This window comes from Aethalodelphis obliquidens, unplaced genomic scaffold, assembly GCF_003676395.1.
Source record: "Aethalodelphis obliquidens isolate GAN/ISIS:26980383/991018 unplaced genomic scaffold, ASM367639v1 scaffold1, whole genome shotgun sequence".
Taxonomy (NCBI): Eukaryota; Metazoa; Chordata; class Mammalia; order Artiodactyla; family Delphinidae; genus Aethalodelphis; species Aethalodelphis obliquidens.
The window spans coordinates 67,588,043-67,610,519 of NW_020837945.1; the positions used below are offsets into that span (position 1 = coordinate 67,588,043).

Sequence of the window (22,477 nt, forward strand, 5' to 3'; positions counted from 1 at the left end):
GTTCATGAAAAGGCACTATCAAGAGAGTGAAAAGGCTGTTCACCTGAAATTAACACAATATTGTAAATCAACTATACTTCAATTTAAAAAAAGAGTGAAAAGGCAAACCACAGAATTGGAAAAGGTATTTTCAATATCAATAATTGACAAAAAAAAACCCTAAATATAAGCCTAGCATATCAGAAAAAAAACATATATTGATAAGGAAAAAGAGAGACAACCCAATTTTTAAAACGAGAAGGGGGAGAGAGACATAAACAGACACTTCATTAAAGAGAATATCTAAATAGTCAATAAACATATGAAAAGGCACTCAACTTCACTGGTCATCTGGGAAATGCAAAGTAAAACTACAATGAGACATCACTTTACACACACAAGAGTAATATTTTTTTTAAAAGACTACACCAAGTGTTGGTAAGGAGATAAGTAAGAATTCTCATTTACTACTGGTGGAAATATAAATTAGTATGACCATTCTGGAAAATTCTTTGGCAATATCTTCTAGTGCTAAACATATGCATATCTTTTAACCAAGTAATTCTACTCCTACATATTGCCCAACAGAAATGCAAGCACATGTACACCGAGACATATACAAGAATTTCACAGCAGCATTATTAATAATAGCTCAAAACTGAGAGCAATTCAAATGCCCATCAATAGTAAAATGAATCAATAAATTATGACATGGTCACACATTGGAATAGGACACAGAAATGAAAAAGCAACAAACTACTGCACAGTATGGTTGAATCTCACAAATTACTGGGTGAAAGAAGCTAGACGTAAACGAGTGTTTACTGAATGATTCCATTGGTATAAATATAAATAATCTATGGTATTAGAAGTCAGGCTAGTGGTTACTCTCTGGAGGGTTTAGAGGATGGAAAATGATATACGCACTGGTCAAACTGTACATGTTTCTAAACATATGTTATACTTTAATGAAATTAGTTAATTAAAACAAAAATGAACAAAAGAGATAGGCCCCATTTGAGTTTTTTAGAGTATCCTGAGCGGGGTTAGAATAAAAAGAGCACTTGGGCTACAAGTGAGAGTGTGAGAAAACCCGACAGTAATGAAACAGGAGACTGGGAACCATGGAGGAAAGACGGCCAACAAGAAATTCACAGTAGCTGGATTCCTTAAGTGTTTTTAAAGAACAGAGTATTTAATATTCATTTTTAAGTTGTTTTCTGTGCTGTGATTTGCTCTAATCCCTCTATGACCCCATCACACACACACCCCGCAAATTTACTGCTCTCAAACCATCAGTAAACTTTACAACATCTTTAAAACATAGTAAAGCAGGATAAATAAACAGTGATGAAGAGGGGTGAAAGAGAGGCTATGCTATCAGAGGACAGGAATCCCAAAGGAAGGTCTCTCTGAAAAGGTAACACTTAGAATTGAGAGCAAAAGAAGTTAGGGAGAAGAGTGCTCCAGACTGAGAAAAGTAAATGCAGAGACCCCAAGGCAGGATATGCTGGGCACATCCCAAAACCAGTAAAGGAACCAGTGTGTATGGGGCCAAGAAAGATTGTAGGAGATGACGTCATAGAAATAGCGAGGGGCCAGATAATGCTGGTCTCCATGGGGCATGGATTTTACTAGGTTTTACTCTGAGAGAGACAGGAAGCCATTACAGACAAGGTTTTAAGCAGAGAAATTACATATCCAAGTTGTTCCAAATCTATCAATCCAGTTGCTGTGTGAAGAATAGACTATAGAGATATCCGCAAGGGTGGATGCAGGACCAGTTAGGAGGTTTTCTAAGAGTAAGATCATGCTGGCTTAGAGAAACTGGTAGTGGTGAAGGTGGAGAAAAGAGTTTGATTCTGGATGTATTTGGAAATCAGAGCCAGCAAGACTTGCAGATGGACTGGATATGGAGTGTGAGGGAAAGAAAGGTATCACGAATGCCTCAGGAAAGAACCTCCTAACCCAAAGAGCTGTCTGACAGTTAGATGAGCTTTCCCTTGATGCAGTTATCTGAGTGGAAGCAGTTATTCCTTCATGGGGCCTTCTGAATGCTCTTCTCCCTCCAGCTCACCTGCCAAACAAGCTAATAAGAGGATCTCTGCCCTTTGAGGCAATGGACCTAGGTGACCTCTAAAATAGCTCATGTGCAAAATATTCTAGAACTTTAAGGCAGTCAGAACGTGGTCTATACATCATCAATTTTAGGCTAAATGGTTGCGAAGTAAATTTCCTAAACCAAAGTAACTTTTTAACTGCTATTTACCTTTTTCCCCACACACATATTTTTATTCCAGTCAAAACGGGTTACAGTGAACAGCAGAAGCAGCTGCTTTGGGGTAAGCAGATACCACAAAAGCCTGGAGCTGGGAGATGCTGATGTGTGGAAGGAAGGAGCAACTCCATCCTCTTGGCCCTTGGGGATGGTTATGAATACAGGCTACTCAAAAGAAAGTGTAATTAGAGAGTAGATAATTGAATTGTAAACAAGCATCCTAACATTTTCAAGTGCTCCATAAATTATACAGTTGGCACAGTGGTGCAGCTATTGCTCAAAGCTCACTTGGAACTCTTCTTTGGGATTTGTCCTCAAAGGAAGTTAATGTAACTTACTCCAAAATCCAGTCTTTGAGGTGGTCAGATCCCTGGGAAGCTCTGCTTTCAAAAATCTCAGATTCTGGTTTGCAGGAACTATAAAGCTTCTAGCCTATCTGGTGTTTGACCTCTCATGGCATCATTCATGACAAACAGGCATCTAACCTCTGTTTCAACCCCAGAGTGAGGGAAATATGGTTAACACCCCCAAGGCAGCCCTTTTTCATCTTCCTAGACAGCTCTGATTGTCAGAAAGTTCTCATTCATTTTGAACTGAAACCCACCTCACCATACCTTGCACCCACTGATCATAACAGAGTGTAGGGCAGTATTTCCCAAACATCAAACACCTGTGTACCACCTCCACATTTTGTCCTTTTTACCATATCTAAGTATCACTGGTCCTATTAGCTCCTTAACATCTCCCTTTCAAATTACCCAATTTACTTAGCCAAGTAATTTTGCCTTAAATGGAAACTACATCACCTTGTAAGTGAAAACCTCACACCAATTACAAATTAACAGCATAAGGAATAATATCAGAAGGAAGAGAAAGTGATGATGTTAAATTCTACTCAGGAACTGTTGCCTGGCAAGAGTGCTGCTCCTGAGGCAGGCTCTCGCTTTGTTAGAACAGGAGATTAGCAAGTGTTGAGAGGTGTGAAGACAAAGCACCACAGAAATGATACTTCTTTCTTAACATTCATAGGTTCAAGAGAATTGAAGAAAGCATAACTTTTTTCACCATGTGATCCACTGTTATTTAACATTGTCTGTGTACCACTCAAAAGCACTGCCTATACTTCTAGTGGGAGATGTACACACTGGGACCCACTGGCAAAGCAGCTTGGCAGTGGTCAACCTGATCAGATTCAGGTCATTGTTCTGCCATTTTCTAGCTGCCCAATCCTATACACCTTAACCAGTTTCTTCATCTTCAAAGTGGAAGTAACAATAGCTCTTCAGAGTGATGTTTTCTTAAAGACATTTGAATATTTTGCTCCAGTTGTAAGTTGATGATTGAAGAATATAAATTCAGGCTAAGATTGCAGTGTCATTCAGCTTTTGGGCTGAATTAATTCAGCCTTTGGGCACTGACCAGGCTGTGCTGGTAGCCAACTAAAATCTCTAAGATATTTTGATATGGACGGCTGCTGAGCCAAATCCCCCACTGTGAACTTGTATTGCTGGGCATTTGGGCCTGAGGGAGGACTAGGCATTTATTCTTATTAACTAGATTCTCCCCTTCACTTTAACCTGGTGCTTCAACATTTGTTCAACTCCTTCTCTTACCCTACATTTGAAGAGAAGGAGGTCAGCAGAACTGGGCTAGGATGAGGATGTATTTGTGATTCAAGATGTATCTGTTCTTCTGGAGTAGGAAAATGGAAACTTTTTGCTGAGTTCCCATTAGGTATCAGGCACTTTTCTCCAATAACTTATTTAATGCTCCAAGAACCCCTTAAGGTAGGTGTTAACCCCATTTTACTGAGAAGAAATCTGCTTTTTCACTTGAAGTTGTTAAGCATGGTAACTATTCAATTTCTTACTCTTTTGGCTTAATATTATTTTGTAAACACTTTATCACATTGCTTCATATTTTCCTTTTTTTTTTTTTTTTTTGCTTTATAAGTAAATAAATACTCCCTACTTGTTCTAAAAACATCTTGAGGCACTCCTGCCTTGATGTTTCTCATTTTAACGATTGTATAATATCTCATTAAGTTACCCTACCATAATTTATTTTACCAGTTTCCTATTGTTGACAGTTTGATTTTGTTTCTTTGCTTTTTGTGGTTTTTTTATTGTTTTCTGTAATAAAAGATCCTGCTACAAACATCTGCACATAAGTATTATTTTGTTCCGGAAATTTCTCCAAGAATGGAATTAATGCATCAAAGAGGATAACAACTTTTGTGGCTCTTTATAGAGACTAGCAAATTGCTCACCCAAAGGAGTATGTGTTATTTGAGGATAAAAAGAAATAACTGGCTGTTTACAAAAGAAATCAATTTTCCACTTATTCATAAAGGATTCGATCCCCTGATAGGTGGCAGGTGCCGTGCCAGGGACTGAGTACAGGGATGAGCAGGGCAGGCCGAGTCGCGGTCTTCAAAGAGAGCACGGTCAGGTCGGGCAGAGGAAATGACACGCAACAGGTGTCTGCCTCTAACCAGGGAGGGCCGAAGCGCCCTTTCGCACAAGAGAGTGGAAGGAGGGAGCTGTTTGCAAGCACCGAGGAGATCTCGCAACGTAGGCAGCACCTGACCTGAGTCTTGCAGAATGAGTAAGAATTTTGGTACGCGATTTGTATTTATTTTACGGTGACTTTCTGGCCTTTTATCGGGGAAAAAAAAGTTTCCCACTCTTAGCACTGAGCACAGAGAACGTTGGAGGAGTCGTAGGCCCCCAACCTCTTAAGCCTCTTTCCATCTCCAAGGAGGAGGAGGAAAGTGGGGGTCTCTCCAACCTCCGGAGCAGGATCTGGGGTCCGGGACCTCCCAGCGCGGCACCGGAAAGAACAGGAGAGGACGCGAGCGCGGGGCCCGCCGCCCCGAGAACCAGACCCGACGCGTGGCCCTCGGCTCCTGGCTCCAGCGGAGTCAGCTCAGCACGACCTGGGAAGCCGGTGAGGGAAACGGAGCTGCCCGGGGTGGAGGGCTGAAGAGCAGCCCGCGAGCGGCTCCGAGGGAAGCTGGACTCGGCAGTCGGGGACCCCGAGGGGGCGGGAGCGGGAGAGGGGCGGAGCTCCGAGGCCGGGGCAGCGGCTGCAGCCCAGAGGGTCTGCGGGGGCTGCTTTGGACATATCCGAGGACGAGGGCCTCTCCGAGACCGTGACCTTGGCTTCGGGAGCTGACCCCGCGCGCCGTCTTGAGCGCGCCTTGTGGAAACCCACGGCCGACGGGCCAGCGCTGCCCGCGGTGAGGCAGCCCGGGCCGGGGCGCCAGGTAACCTGGACCACCGGCCGCGAGGGCGGTCAGAAAGGGCCCAGTAGGGGAGGGGCAGTGACGGGGCTGGGGGCCGCGGGCTGGGGGCTAAGCGAAGGGCGCACGCTGGAGCAGCTCAGGCCTCGGGACACTGGGCGTGGGGCGTGGGGGAAGTCAGAGTCCACCTTACCGGACCAAGGGCTCACCGGTCCTCAGAAGGGGCAGTGGGTCGCCCTCGCGGATGAACGGGAGTGCGCACGAAGACGCGGCTTCTGGGTAGCGTCTTGCGCCTCCGCCTTGTTTCTGCCCGTGACACAATCAGAAAGTATTCCCTTTCCGTGTGTTAATGAGAGAACGGGCAGTTTTCTAATGTGTGTGCATATGGAAGGCTACAGCGTCAGCACCCATCCTTCTGGGCCATGAGTCCCCTAGCAGAATCCTTGGCCCAAGCCTCCAGCTGCCTTGGGGACCTTGTCTCAGTGACACCAAACTAAGGTGTCAGTCCCAGGGCTTTATCACCAGCCGCTATATTCCTTGGGGAGAAAAAAGAAGTACCAGTTTGATAGAATCTTTTATTATTTTTTAATCAATAAATTATAGTTTAAATAGATGATTTTTTAAAAAATCAAACAATGCAAGTTTAACTTCTAGAGATATTCCTATACTTGTATTTGTGTCTATTTATACCTTCCTTGTTTTTTACCCATATCTTTTTCAACTCTACTTCTTCTGTCCCCTCCCTTTGATTCGTTATCTCACCTCCTGCCTAATGAAAGTACCAAAAGAAAATGACGTCACTGCCACTGGCTGCATCCCTTAATCTCCTGGGTTACTCGCTGGTCCCACCCCTGCTCTCTTCAAAAGTCTTTCACCCGGGTGGCCCTTGGGGTAGGGAGCCCACTCCCGAGAGGACATTTCTTTTACTTGTCTTAACTCTCCCAGAGATTTAAAGAAAGGAGCTTTGGGAAAGAGCCCCTGATGAATTCTGTACTACCTGTTCTTTCCCTTAAACTGGACTTTGCAAATGCAGTTTAAGTAGAGTCTGGTACTGAGGAAAATTAATGAAGGAAATTTCCTAAAGTGTTCTAGATTTCCAGAAATTAACACTTCACTAGTTCCTATTCCTGAAAGCAGAATTTTGCCAGTCACACTTCCCATTTTCTCTGCTGCCTTCACCTAGGACCAGCAAAGTAACAGGAATAGGATTTTTCATCAGTAGGAATCTCCTAGGGTGGATGTTTTATATTTGTGAAGGGGCTCAGTGACATACCTTTGCGGTAGACAAGGCGGGAGGGGAAGATATAGAAGAAGGAGTTAGAGGGGATCAGGGGATTAGAAAGAGAGGAGCAGGCCAAGAGCCTTAAGAGGAGAAGAATCCTGGAAGCGGGGCCCTGTCATTTAGGAGCAACCTCTAGATAATTTGGCTAGCAGACCACACATGCAGCTTACTTCTTGCCATCAACCAACACAATCAACTACTTTCCAAGACTTTTTCTATGCAAGGCAAAAACATACTGAGAAGTGGGGGAAAAAATCAGCAAATTAACCCACTTTAGTCTGTGTGATAAAATAGAAGTGGTTTAAATTATTTTTCCTGAATTAATAGGGTTTTTTAGGAGTTGTGTAGACTGTTTAAAATAACCTAATAGCTACTCCAGTCACTACATTTTCCTTTGCTGTGTTCATTTTTTCATGTTGCATGACCTTGACCTGCATCCCACACAGTTCAGGAAGTTCAGGTTGGTTAGAAGCTGCCACTTCTAAGAGCCTTTTTAAATGAAGGATTGGGAGAGGAGAGGATTGGAAAATAAGGACTGAGCCTTGTGGTAGGGTAGGGGAATAATGAAGAGGGATGCACTGAGTACCAGCTTGAGACTGGTAAGGAATCGGGTATAATTCTTAGAACAAGGCAATAATGAGTAAGTAAGACGTGAAGGACTCATTCATCATTCATTCGTTCATTCAAAATGTTTGCAGAATGCCTGGCTATGTACCAATCACTGGGAGAAAAATGATGAATAAAACCAGGCAAGGTCTCTGATCTCCTGGAGTTTACAGATGCTTTGGGGAGGCCACCATTAGTAAAATAACTGAGTATTGAATATGTAATTACAAAGTAAGATAAGCTTTCTTTTTTTTTTTTAAGCTTTCCTTCTTTTTTTCATTTTTATTTTATTTATTTATTTTGATTGCTCCAGGTCTTAGTTGCGGCTCACGTCCTGCTTAGTGGCATGCAAACTCTTAGTTGCGGCATGCATGTGGGATCTAGTTCCCTGACCAGGGATCAAGACCCGCGTCCCCTGAGTTGGAAGGCAGATTCTCAACCACTGCGCCACCAGGGAAGTCCCTAAGATAAGCTTTCTAAAGGAAAGAAATAAAGGTCTTTGAGGGTGTATACAGACTGTCCTCTGAGATCAGGGAAGGCTTTCTCAAGGAGGTTTCCCTTGAGATGAGATTCAAGGGTAGGTGGGAATGTTGGGGATATATATGGCTTTGAGGTAGGACCAGAATGTATCAGTTAGGAATTCCATTTGGCTGCCAGTAATCAAGAAGCCAGGTGTACTGTTTGCAATACTGCATATGCACACATGTAGAGTTGGAATTTCTGGAATTTGGGGCAAGGATGCTTTGTTATCACAGCATTGTTTGTACTGCCCTGAGTTGGTCATGGTTTTCCATTATTGTTGTTCTTGCTTCTAAATTAAATGTTTAGATTAATTTTATTCTTGTCAGTTTAGTTTATTGTGCACAATAAAATGTGTGCATTGTGGTTCAAATGTGAATCATCCATATTTCCACTGCTAAGGTAGATACGTACATAACTCCCATACCAAATTTGGCTTGTATGGTGATAGCTCATTGTTGTCACTGAATACTTTCCCAGGTGAAAACAGGTGTGGCAGGTCAGCTACAGTGTCTTCTCTCCACCCCTATCCACTGCTCTAGTTTTAGTTACCCTAAAGCCGCATGTACCTCTTCAAAGTTTCATATACAGTCGTTAGGTAAAGAAAAAAATTACTAATGGCATTGACGCTGTAAGTAAAATTAACATAAATCTCACAATATAGTGGCATGGTGAGTCTTGACCAAGCATCATATTTCATGTGCAAATATTTTTATTCATTCAACAATATTTACAGTGAACTTTCAATATGCCTAGCACTCTGTTAGATACTGTGGGTAAAATGGATTAGTAAGATTCAGTCCCAGCATTTAAGGAATTCCCAGAAGTGTAAGAGGAGACAGTCATACTTATCTATGTAAGGGTAGGAAAGCATTGTGGTTGCTAGAATGGAAGCATAACTAAGGTACAGTGATGCACAAGGAAGGGGAGTGGTCAATTCTAGTAGAAAAGGAGAGGAGGGGTCCAGAAAAGGTTCATGGAAGAGTTAATACTTGAGCTGAATCTTGAAAGATGAGACATACCACAAGATAGACAAAGGGGAGAAGGTATTATAGAAGAGGGATCCATGTGCCCAAACAAACAAAGACACGCATGAAACAGAGTGTCAAGGTCGAGGACCTGCAAGTGTCTCAAAGAGCTGAAGCATAAACAGCAAAGAGGGTCTCATGAAGAGATAAGGCTGGAGTGGCGGGCAGGCCAGGTCACAGAACCTGCATGCCATCACACCGATAGCATTGTGATTAAAGTATGTGCTCTGAGGTCAGACAGTCCCAGGTACGAGTCATGGTTCTGCCATTTTCTAGCTGTGGGGCCTTGGTCAAGTCACTTAGCCTCAATAAGTAATGGTAACGAAGGTTGTATCTCTCTCATAAAGTTGCTGCAAGAACTGAATTAAGTCGTGGAGTACCTGGCACTTTATGCACCCACTTGTTGTTGGCTGTTATTTTCATTTTTTATCCTGGGGCAAAGGGAGCCACTGGAGGGTTTTACGTAGGGAAGTGACTGAGTGAGCATTTTTGTTTGGAGCGCTGTCATTCTGGCTGCATGTGGATGCTGGGTTAATGGGGGGTAAGTTTGGAGGAGAGCAACCATTTAAAGAGATTATAACCATTCAGATGATGGTGATGATGGCCTGAACCATGGTGGCCATGGGCATGGAGAAAAGGAGACAAGTGCTTGAGATGTCTGCAAGGTAAATACCACAGAACTCAATTACTCATTAGCTGTGATAAGTGGGATTCTGGTCTGTCATCCTTTGGTACTGTCATCCAAGTGTTCTTAGGATAAAAAAAGGAAGCCAGGTGTCAAGCAGAACTGGGGATCAGATATTTAGGAAGTGCTTATGTACTGAGGACTCAGTGATTGATACCAAAAAAAAGCTGCCTTTCTAATTTAGGAGACCCCTTGACAATTTCCATCTCATAACATTAAATAGGATCAGGAAAGTCTAGTTCATCCATAACAAATTTCATTCATTCATTCATCTTGTCTCTCTGTTTTTCTCTCTCTCTCTCTCTCTCTCATTTCTGGGAGGCTTTTAGCTCAAGGTGGACGAACGTTAGACTTCATCCATTTGCCATTGTCATAATGTGGCACATATAACCCTCACTCATGACTGGTACTTTTGGTTCAATTCTTGCCTGACACTAGCATGACTGAATTTTTCCTTCTTTTTTCTCAAGCATCCTCCCACAGTCCAATAACCTCTGGCCAAGGTGCCTTTATTAAAGTCAGTGAGAATTAGAGGATTTAGGTGGTCCCTATTTTATAATACAGTGTAGTCTTGGTAACCACATTTGTCCATTCATAAGACAGAAAATAATCCAGACATATGGATAGTGTCTGCTGAAAAGTTGCTGAGAGCTTTATGCCTGTATCCCCCAAATGTGGATCCTGGGAAATGCTGATTGAATGTGATTCTCTTGGATTCAGTTGCTTGAACAACTGTCTAATTACTTGAAGCCACAGAAATGAACAGACCTTAAATTAGGCAGGGCCAATGAGTGAGGTGGCAAAATGTGAAACGAGGGGAAAAAAGGTCTGTTTCTGTCATGGACAGTCTAGAATTTGATTAAAAGTGGACTTTCCCTTTTCCGATAAGCAGCCTGAGGTGACCTCTAAAACTGGTTCGCTATTCACCTGACCCAGAAAACCCCACAAAACCATGCAAGTCAAGATGTTCAAATCTTCATGTTCACTTTAAGAACACTCGTGAAACTGCCCAGGCCATTAAGGGTATGCATATCCAAAAAGCCACCAAGTATGTGAAGGATGTCACTTCAAAGAAGCAATGTGTGCCATTCCGTCGTTACAATGGTGGAGTTGGTAGGTGTGCCCAGGCCAAACAGTGGGGCTGGACGCAGGGTCGGTGACCCAAAAAGAGTGCTGAATTTTTACTGCACATGCTCAAAAATGCAGAGAGTAATGCTGAACTTAAGGGCTTAGACGTAGATTCTCTGGTCATTGAGCACATCCAGGTGAACAAAGCCACCAAGATGCGGCACTGGACTTACAGAGATCATGGTTGGATCAACCCATACATGAGCTCTCTCTGCCACATTGAGATGATCCTTACAGAAAAAGAAGTTTGTCCCTAAACCAGAAGAGGACGTTGCACAGAAGAAAAAGATATGCTAGAAGAAACTGAAGAAACAAAAACTTATGGCCTGGGAATAAATGCCACAAAAAATAAATGCAAATAAAAGTAAAAAAAGTGGACATTCCATCTCTGTGACCTTCGGCAATATATCTAAGCTCTATGAGCCTCAGTTTTCACTGGTGGCTGTCCCTTTGCTATCTATAAATCTGAGGTAATGTTTCCTCCAAAGGGTAGTTGTCAGGTTTAAATGGACTATATATGGAAAGTGCTTAACACAGTGCTTGGCATATGGTAGCTGCTTACCTGGCCCGTATCCTTTGCCCCTGCTTGTCTCTGAGGTTTATCCTTACATGGAAAAAACAGGAAGGATGAAGGTTTCTTAGGTTAAGTAAACTGAATTAATTGGCTTTTATGTATTTCTCATCTATGATTGATCACCCCCCCCCCCCCCCCCCCCCCCCCCCGCCCCCTGGGAACCGGGTTGGAAACCTGTTTTCCTCCACCCTCAGGGAATGCTTATCAGTGATGAGGGCAAAGGTAATATGATACCTGCAGAGAGGAAGCTAATTTTAGATATTCTTCTTTCAACAAATCTTTCAATTACACACAAGCAAAATTACTATCAAATAGAAAAATGGAATTATTTGACTTCTTTCACCCATGTTGCTTTGTTGGTGGGGTTCCTAATATGCATGTTTCTTGTTTAAATTGTTGTTTTTCATGTAGAAAGAAAGAAGCAGGCTCAAAGAGATTGTAATTGTTCCCCCTAATAACTGTGAACTGTTTGTACTTAGGAGAGAAAAAGTTTTGTTTTTCACCTCATAATGGAGGTTGATGGTTGAAAGAATGATCATATCCTCAGAGTCTCTCTAAATGTTCTATAATTTGACATAGTTTAGTTCAACAAGCATCAGTTGAGTTCCAACTGCTTGTCAGGCATTATGTTGGCACCGTTCACTCAGAGACACCAGCTGTGGTACCCAGATCTCCAGTCTGGTAGCCCTTGCGGAATAGGGTGGCCAGGGAGAGGAGGGTTGCCAGCTAATCTGAAAGAGCTGGTGAGAGGGGAACCCTCAGGCCGAGGTTCTCCACCACAAGCTTCAGAGCTTCTTCAGACCACAAGTCCATCAGATCTTGAGCACCTTCAGGTCAGGATCCAGATCTGCTCATCCTTACGTCCACAGGGCACCTTCTGTGCTAAGTGATCAGGAGAAGAAGGGAGTGAGGAGGCCAAGTGACCTTTCCTTTCTGCACTCTTAAAAATGAAAATATTCCAAATAAAGTATGGCTCTGTGCCATTGTCAGCCAATTTTCAGCCTCATCTTAGGAGAGGCAGTGCAGTACATTGGTTAAAAGTCTGGGCTCTGTAGTTAGATTACCTGGGCTTATGTCCCATCTCTACAGCTTATCAGTTGTGTGACCTTGGGCAAGTTGTTCAATCACTCCAGGCCGTACTTTCCTTATCTATAAACTGGGGTTATTAATATTATCTACCTCATTGATTGTTAAAGGACTCATTGAGCTAATACACATTGTTCAAGGTCGTCAGGCACAGACAGCATGTCTTATTTAACACTGAAACCCCAGAATCCAGCATAGTGCCTGGTACGTTGGAGGAGCATACAGAATGAACAAGTCTAATACACAGGCTGGTATAGCAGTAAGTGACTGACAAAGCACTCATAAGGGATATGGGCAGGCTAGGTGTCATCTTTTACAAATGAGGAAACCAGCAAACTGAAAGGTAGAGTGACTTGCAAGAGAAACACAGCTATAAATGATATAAATGACAGACCTGGTTAATGCTCCTGACTCTATCTCTAGCCCTCTGCTCTTCCCACTATCTGACTCTCGATCCTATACAGGTTTTGTGAATATCCACCTGAAAAAATATCCACCTGAAAAAAATGAACACACATAACTTGTTTAGCTCTCTGAAAAAAATGAATCTTACTGTAAATATCCTCAAATAGTAACTTCAAGTTAAAACTTGAAGTTTGGAAAGTTTCTATTTTGGGGTGTGGGGAGGAAAGCAGAGGATATTTTTTGTGAGAATGCAGAAGTTCTTTCAAAGTGAGAAAGTAACAGAGAATCATAAAGGAAAATTTTGATAGATTGTATTACATAAACATTTTAAATACTTATGTATAAAAAGTCATAATTAAATTAAAAGGAAAATAAACTAAAAAATATTGCAGCAAGTATGCCAGTTGGTTAAAAGTTTCAATATCTAAAGAGCTCATAGAATTTAAAACCATGGCTTCAAAAAATTGGGCAAAGGCTATAACACTTTTCAAATGAGGAAAATCACATGGTTGGTGAACATATACAAACATTTTGACTCGACAAAAGAAGTAAGAATTTTTAGAATGATATACCAGTTTGTTGATCAAGAATACTAAGACTTTAAAGATAATGAAGATGGAGTAAGGAAATGGCTACCCTCTTAACATATTGTCTGGAAAACAATTGCCTTAAAATTGTTGATCACCCTTGACCAAGGATTTCAATTTCTGGAACTCTATCCTAAAGAAATCATCAGAAATATGGTTAAAAACTTATACCCAAATATGTTCTTCACAGTGTTTATTAATGAAGCTGAAACACTAGAAGCAACCACTGTGCCCAATAGTCAGGGGATGGCTAAGTCATTTATGGTGGGGGTGAAGCAGCACAGACTAGCAGCTAGAAGCATGGATCTGGAGTCTCACCGCCTCGCTTCAAATCCTGGCTCTGCCAGTTATTAGCCCTTTAAGCTTAGACACCTCTCCACGTCTCACTTTCCTCATCTATACACTGGGGATGACCAGAGTACCTATCACAATAGGGTAGTTTTGTGAATTAAATGAATTGATATAGGTTTACAATTCTAAAATCCTCAAAGCTTTAAAAACGTAAAGGTTTTTCAGAACTTTATTATCAGGAGAACATGATTGAATAACATAAACTAGCATAACTTTATCCCACTTACGGTGACTATTTTCTACTATTATAATTAAGATTGAATCTTAACTCTTTTTCATAGTTTCACTTTCCTTGTAGAATCTCTAAGGTTCTCTTTATAAATTAATAACCCTCTTGCACATGTGAAAAGACTAATTTTGAGGGCAAAGCTAACTGGAATCAGGTATATCTACTTTGAGCTAATTTCTTGGCCAAGAAACTTTTCCACATCCTCCAGTCCAGGGCTTTCATACTTTAAGATGGGGATATTATTAACATGCAGATTGCTGAGCTCCACCCCCAGAAATTCTGATTAAGTAGGTCTGGAGAGAAGTCACCGTTGTTACAGCTCCCAAGGTGATGCTGGTGATGCTGATCTATGGACTACACATTACGTAGCCCTGCTGTAGTCCACGCTTTAATTTTTTTTATATACTAAAAGAATAAAGATTTTTATTAAGCATTGTAAGTTGCATTCAGTAGCCTTCAGACACACCACACCACAACCCATCTACAATCGGTCAAACCCAACAGCAGTTCATTCTTGCACAATCCATGAGTTAGGGCAAAACTCCCTTCAACTTACAGTAAGATCCTATTCAGGTCTTGTCACGCCTTAATTTTTTTTATTATTAATTAATTAATTTTTTAACATCTTGATTGAAATATAATTGCTTTACATTGGTGTGTTAGTTTCTGCTTTATAACAAAGTGAATCAGATATACATATACATATATCCCCATATCTCCTCCCTCTTGCATCTCCCTCCCACCCTCCCTGTCCCATCCCTCTAGGTCATCACAAAGCACTGAGCTGATCTCCCTGTGCTATGTGGCTGCTTTCCACTAGCTATCTATTTTACATTTATGCCTTAATTTTTAACACCCCTTATGTTGTCCCTTTTTTTTTTTTTTTTTTTTTTTTTTTGGCGGTACGCGGGCCTCTCACTGCTGTGGCCTCTCCCGTTGCGGAGCACAGGCTCCGGACGCGCAGGCTCAGTGGCCATGGCTCATGGGCCCAGCCGCCCCGCAGCATGTGGGATATCCCGGACCGGGGCCTGAACCCGTGTCTCCTGCATCAGCAGGCGGACTCTCAACCACTGTGCCACCAGGGAAGCCCTGTCCCTTTTTAATGTGAACATTTTCATTTCTGGAAATCTTCAACTTGCTTTTTATATTCTCATTCTCCTGTCCTCTTATTTCTATGCTGTGCTTTTATGTCCAGGAGTAGTAACATAATAAACTTATCTATCACTTTCCAAAGCACTTGTCATGTACTGGTAACTGTGTTAGTGCTCTATTCATATCATTTTTTCACCCTTTCAACAACCCTGAAAAGAGGGCATTATTATTCTAGTTTTAGAGGTGAGAAAACTGAAGTACTAGGACTCCCAGTAAGTGGGAAGAACAATTTACTTTCCATTTTACTGCCCTACCTCTTTCACACAGTGGTACATGTCACCAAGTCTCCAGTGACATGCCTTCTCAGTCCTGTCCCAGCTGCCTAGCTCCCCAATATGGAACCCCTCACCTCAGAATCTGTCCAGATCCCATCCAGGCCTTCTACACCAGGAAGCTTTCCTAGCTATACCCTGCCCATAGCCCACAACCCTCTGCATCTTTTGTTATAATCTGGCCATTTATCGTATGTGTTTGCATTTCCATACCAAGGGATTTTGTCTTCCTAACTGGACTTGGAACTCCTCGAAGGAAGGGCCCATCCCTTGCATCTCTCGGTCACCCTTGGAATAGCCATGGTGGGGACTGATTGCCCCCCTTATCCCCCTTTCTACTCTTCTCCTTTCCGATCCCCCCAGTCTCTACCTTGTCCTTTCCTAATTTGGTAAAATCAAGCCACATCAATGAGAAGGTGAAAAATAGGCCAGGCTGAACCCTTCTTAATCCCCTTCCCTGCAGTGCAGTTGTGGGTGGTTTGCTGGTGTTTGCCCTGTTGTTCCACAGTATCATGAGAAGGAAGGTTTCCATGCGGCCGTGCACTGGGCAGCAAAGTACCTGCAGTGCCCTTTAACCCTTGGCTCTTCTTGAGGGTTTCCAGACACCCCTCCCCTCCTTTCATATTTCCTCAAATCCCATTTCCTTTGTTTTACTTCCCAGTAAAACAAGAGTTTCGGGCTTCCTGGTGGCGCAGTGGTTGAGAGTCCGCCTGCCGATGCAGGGGACACGGGTTCATGCCCCGGTCCGGGAGGATCCCACATGCCGCAGAGCGGCTGGGCCCGTGAGCCATGGCCGCTGAGCCTGCGCGTCCGGAGCCTGTGCTCCACAATGGGAGAGGCCACAACGGTGAGAGGCCCGCGTACCGCAGACAAAAACAAAAACAAAAACAAGAGTTTCACTCTCCATCCTTGTCTTCATTCAAGTATATGTCAAGAAGTTCTCACTTGCCCACTCCTAACTTGTACATCTTCGGAGTTACTTCCCCCCTAATGAAACCTCCTAGGGCCAGTACAGTGGGACATATTCACCTGGTCTGTACACTTTGGTTCTTTTCTCCTTTCTCCTCCCCTTCCCTTTCCCCTCCTCTTCCTCCTCTTCTCCCTCCCTTCATTTCTCCCTTCCTCCTTCTGAGGTCATCATTCCTGATATTGCTTGTTTGGTATTATAAACCCACTCTGATAGCTTACACATCTCAGGCCTTGTAAGCTTCCTTTTGTAATTTTCCCAAAACTTGTAAGGGGTCTTCAGAGCAACTGTGCCTCGTAGCAAAAGGGTAAGATTTCTGTGTTGCTTTCATTTCCTCCCTGTCCATTAGATGAAAGTATTGGTTGTGTCCGCCTCGTGGAGCTACACTGCTAAACTGACACCTGCACTAGTACATGATTTTAGATTCAATTAGTTTTCTCATTCAGATGGTTTTTTGTGACCCATGGTTATGAGCCAGCTCCGTGGTGATCCTGATACTCTCCTTCAGTGTCTCCGGGGCCTCAATTCCTTCCCCTTGGGGCCTCATTCCATTTTCTTGGATGCTTTCAGAGTGAAACCCTAGGAAAAAAAGTCTTTCTGAGGACTGCCCTTTACTGTTTCTTTAGTGTTTCCAATGTATTAGGCATGTTGCTAAGTATTTTTTTTTTTTTTGCGATACACGGGCCTCTCACTGTTGTGGCCTCTCCCGTTGTGGAGCACAGGCTTCGGACACGCAGGCTCAGCAGCCATGGCTCACGGGCCTAGCCGCTCCGCAGCATGTGGGATCTTCCCGGACCGGGGCACGAACAAGCATTTTTATACCTTGTTTTGTTTAATCCTGTCAAAAACTTTAGTTAGGTATTATCCCAATATGATGGGGAAACTGAGGTTTAGGAGGTTGACTTGCGTGAGGTCTTGTGGCCAGTAAGTGGAACAGGCTAGATACAAACCTATGTCACATAATTCCAAAGCTCATAGTCAAAATTTAGTTTCTGGGAGCTTTCTTCCATCCTTCAAAAAATATAATGATTTTGCCAAAAGCTCTCACGTACATCACTGTGACAGTATAAATGGGTACACCCTTTCTGGAGGGCAATTTGACCATACATATTAAAAGCTTTAAAAATGTTCTTATCCTTTAATCTAACAATTTCCATGCCTGAATTTATGCTAAGGAAATAATCATTAGTATGTGTAAAGACTTAACCCTAAGGAAGTTCAGGGCAGCAATATTCATAGTATGAAAAATTTGAAACAGGCTCCATGTCCAACAGAAAGGAATTGGCTAAATTAAGTATGATACATAGAAACAGTGAAATACCAAGCAGTCATTATAAATTATTTGCAAAAAAGAATATTTGGTGGCATAGAAGTGTGTTCATGATGTAATAAATAACATACTATAGGATTTCAGGTATGTAGCATACATAAAAACTGTGAAGAGTCATGAGATAAAGGAGATAGAATTAAGACTGATTTTTCTTTTCTTCTGGAGAAGAAAATCTCCAGATTTTCATATGTAATATGAAAATCTTTTTTCATATGTAATAATTACTTTTTTAATTGACATTGAGGGTTTTTTTATATTTATTTACTTTTTAATTGGAAAAATGTCTGCACGTTGTTTGGACATGCAGTCTTTGTTCACATTTACTAGTGCTCCCATTTTATATTTATAATTTCCCCCACAAACAAGCATTTCTCCAGACACTGAGTTTACCTTTGCAGTTTCTTTTATTTATTTTTTTTTTAGTGTAGGTTTTCATTCGTTTTTTTTCTCATTAGCCTAGTGTGCTTTGGTGTCCTGACCAGGTCGCCTCCCAATTGCCTGTGCCATTGACTCACACTGATCTCCTGCACTCATCACACTGCCTCTCCTTCTTTCAGGACTCAAGGCGTCTTTACAAAGTGCCCTCATTCTTGCCTCAGCTTTTCTTTCTGCTCTCACCACTCTCATCATCTGTCTGCTGCTTGCTTCATCAACCCCTTTGTATTCCCCTTTTCTGTTTCTGTCGGGCCCACCTGTCTGTCTCTTATCTATTTACAGTAAGTCCCCTACATACGAACCTTCAAGTTGCAGACTTTCAAAGATGTGAACGTGCGTTCCATCAACGTCAGGTGTGAGTGAAATTCCAGCTTGCCCTCGGTCCCCTATTGCTGATGATCCTTCAGCTCTACCATCTCCCACCTCCTCTCCCTCCTCCAGTCAGTAATTCTTCTTGCCTGTTCACTCCATGCCAGCCCCTGTATGCCAGCTGTTGTACTGTACTACTGTACTTTTCAAGGTACTGTACTGTGAGATTAAAAATGATTTCTTTATGTTTTGTGTTTGCTTTTTATGTATTATTTGTGTGAAAAGTATTATAAACCTAGTACAGTACTATATAGCTGATTGTGTTAGTTGGGTACCTAGGCCAACTTGGTTGGACTTAAACGAATATGCTCTCAGAATGGAACTTGTTCATGGATAGGGGACTTATAGTATATTCTCCATTTAGCTGGCAATCCTTGGTCTGATCATTTCAGCCTTTGATCTGGGCCTTCCCTGAAGCGTTGTTTCAGGTATTTTAAAACCAAGTTCCAACAAAAAAAAAAGAATGAATTCAATTCTTTAATGGAAAAAAAAAAGTCCCACCACACCCTGTCCTGAGAGGGGTGTGGAGTTTTCTGACTCGTGCCTTTTTCTTTAGGACCTAATCAGTTGTAGAAGGAACAGTTTAACCTCAGAAAAATAAAATACTAAAACAAAACATTAATTAGCATTTCCTCTATAAGATATATATATATTATCCCTGACTAACCAAAACAAGAGTTCGTGACAGAGCATTAATTTCCACCCCTGGGAATGAATCCTAAGAAGATCTCTGGCAAGTGTTAAAGAAGTATTTGAAACTAGGTTAATTGAAATGTTGTTTGTAATAGTAAAATAAGAACTATCTTAAATGCCCAGCAGTGGATGATTGGCTATGTACATTTGGACTCGTATATACTACTATAAAATCATTGAATATGATTATTCTGTATTTATAGCAATAAATAAACTGGGTTGCAGACTGGAATGTATAAGAGGATCCCATTTCTGTAAAGTTATACATGTACGTCTGTATAGAGTCAGCAAAAGGAAGTCTCTTGATGATGAACTTTTTGGATGATTTTTAATTTTCTGTTTCTTTTGATTTCTTCTTTATACTTTTCTACATTGCTTGCATATTTTACAGTTAGCAAATTTTGTTTTTAAACAAAGAAAAATCTTATTTTTTTTCTTAGTAAATTACATAAATAACTTCAATTTTTGATTGTTTATTTTATATTTTCCTACTGGTTACAATGAAAACATCAAACATCCTTTGCCTGGCTTCTTCTTATGAAATCTGTCATTCATATCAGAGATAAGTTATATTACAGTTTAAAGAATAATAATAAAATGGATACCTGTGTACTTATAATTCAGCTTAAGAAAATTAATTCTTTGGAGCCCGTATGTGCCTCTAGTCAAGTCCTACTCCTTTTTCCAAAGAGGTAACGACTCCCAAATTTGTATTTCACATTCCCTTGCCTTATAGTTTTATGAGATACATATGTTCAGTTCATTATGCTACAACTTGGTGTTACTGTAATGCCCATTGATTCATATGCAATAAGTAAATAAGGGAATTGTGTCAATATACACAGGAGTCACATTGCTTATACAGTATTTTTACCCACATGTAAATGTGCATCACCAAGGAGCAGCAGCTGACACAGAGTACACGGACACAGCTGAATGCAGCAAGCTGTGAATCTCTGTTCCCGAAGCTCGTCCACTCCAAGTTTTTCTCTTGGCTCACTTTGGCCTAATACCTTGTGTGGGAAGTGCTTGTTACACATGCCTTGATCATCAGGCGTTTTGTCCAAAGGCAGCTTCCTCAACCTTTCTTAAACCTTCTCCTAAGAAGCTATCTTCCTCTTTTCTCATATTTTCAGTATTATTTATTTATTAAGAATGCAATGTATGTTGTGATTATACTAATGTGTTTATTAGGAGTTTTATTGGTTTTATTAATACTCTGTTTACGAAGTGATATAGCACTTTTTTTCATTTTTTCCATAGGAAAACAGTCCATAGTCTGTTACTTTTTAAATTTTTTTAACATCTTTATTGGAGTATAATTGCTTTACAATGGTGTGTTAGTTTCTGCTTTATAACAAAATGAATCAGCTATACATATACATATATCCCCGTCTCTCTTCCCTCTTGCACCTCCCTCCCTCCCACCCTCCCTATCCCAACCCTTTAGGTGGTCACAAAGCACCGAGCTGATCTCTCTGTGCTATGCGGCTGCTTCCCACTAGCCATTGGTTTTACATTTGGTAATGTATATATGTACATGCCACTCTCTCACTTTGTCCCAGCTTACCATTCCCCCTCCCTGTGTCCTCAAGTCCATTCTCTAGTAGGTCTGCGTCTTTATTTCCATCTTGCCCCTAGGTTTTTCATGACCATTTTTATTTTTTTAGACTCCATATATATGGGTTAGCATATGGTATTTGTTTTTCTCTTTCTGACTTACTTCACCCTGTATGACAGACTGTGGGTCCATCCACCTCACTACAAATAACTCAATTTCGTTTCTTTTTATGGCTGGGTAATATTCCATTGTATGTATGTGCCACATCTTCTTTATCCATGCATCTGTCGATGGGCACTTAGATTGCTTCCATGTCCTGGCTATTGGAAATAGAGCTGCAATGAACATTGTGGTATATGACTCTTTTTGAATTATGGTTTTTCTCAGGGTATATGCCCAGTAGTGGGATTGCTGGGTCATATGGTAGTTCTATTTGTAGTTTTTTAAGGAATCTCCATACTGTTCTCCATAGTGGCTGTATCAATTTACATTCCACCAACAGTGCAAGAGGGTTCCCTTTTCTCCACACCCTCTCCAGCATTTATTGTTCGTAGATTTTTTGATGATGGCCATTCTGACTGGTGTGAGGTGATATCTCACTGTAGTTTTGATTTGCATTTCTCTAATGATTAATGATGTTGAGCATTCTTTCACGTGTTTGTTGGCAATCTGTATATCTTCTTTGGAGAAATTTCTATTTAGGCCTTCTGCCCATTTTTGGATTAGGTTGTTTTTTTTTTGATAGTGAACTTCATGAGCTGCTTGTAAATTTTGGAGAATAATCCTTTGTCAGTTGCTTCATTTGCAAATATTTTCTCCCATTCTGAGGGTGGTCTTTTCGTCTTGTTTATGGTTTCCTTTGCTGTGCAAAAGCTTTTAAGTCTGTTACTTTTAATGCATGGTTTTGTAGGATGAGAGAGTTTTTTTTTTTTTAATACATATATTACCTTATATGAGAAACACCTATGTATTCCTAAACAATGCATTGTTTAATTTGCATTGTTTTGAATTTTGTACAAATGGAGTCATGTTCTTTGCATTCTTCTTCAATGTACAGTTTTTTAAATATTTTATTTGTGAGAGTAATCCATGTTAATGACTATAGCTGTGGCTCATTCATTTTCACTGCTGTATAGAATTTCATTGTACAAGTGTTCTAAAATTTATGTATTCTCCTGTCGACCAGCAACTAGTAGTTGCAGTTTCCTGCTGTTGTAAAAATAAAAATGTTGTTATAAATATATATATATATATATATTTTTTTTTTTTTTTTTTTTTTTTGCGGTACACAGGCCTCTCACTGTTGTGGCCTCTCCTGTTGCGGAGCACAGGCTCCGGACGCACAGGCTCAGCAGCCATGGCTCACGGGCCCAGCCGCTCCGCGGCATGTGCAATCTTCCCGGACCGGGGCACAGACCCGTGTCCCCTGCATCGGCAGGCGGACTCTCAACCACTGCGCCACCAGGGAAGCCCGTTATAAATATTTTTGTACATGACTCCTTGGCATATGTGCAAAAATCTCTAGTGCATTCTACCTAGGGGAGGAAGGGCTGGGCTTAGAGTATGGACATCTTCATGTTTACGAGATAATGTGAAATGGATTTGCAAAGTGATTTTATGAATTCAAACTTCCATCATTAGCGTATGCAACTTCTCATGTATTCATGTCATTGCCAAGAGTTGAGTTGTTGCCAAATTGTTGTGGTTTTAATTTGTT

General features: G+C 41.4%; 1 protein-coding gene across 1 annotated transcript in view; it reads left to right on the forward strand.

Annotated features, from left to right (window-relative positions):
* Nucleotides 1–4,730: 4,730 nt before the first annotated feature.
* Nucleotides 4,731–22,477, forward strand: part of CASR (calcium sensing receptor) — a 79,015-nt gene continuing 61,268 nt past the window's right edge. The window contains exon 1 of the mRNA XM_027106259.1: nt 4,731–4,864. The gene's annotated coding sequence lies outside the window, so the exon portion shown is untranslated. The remainder of the gene's footprint in view (nt 4,865–22,477) is intronic.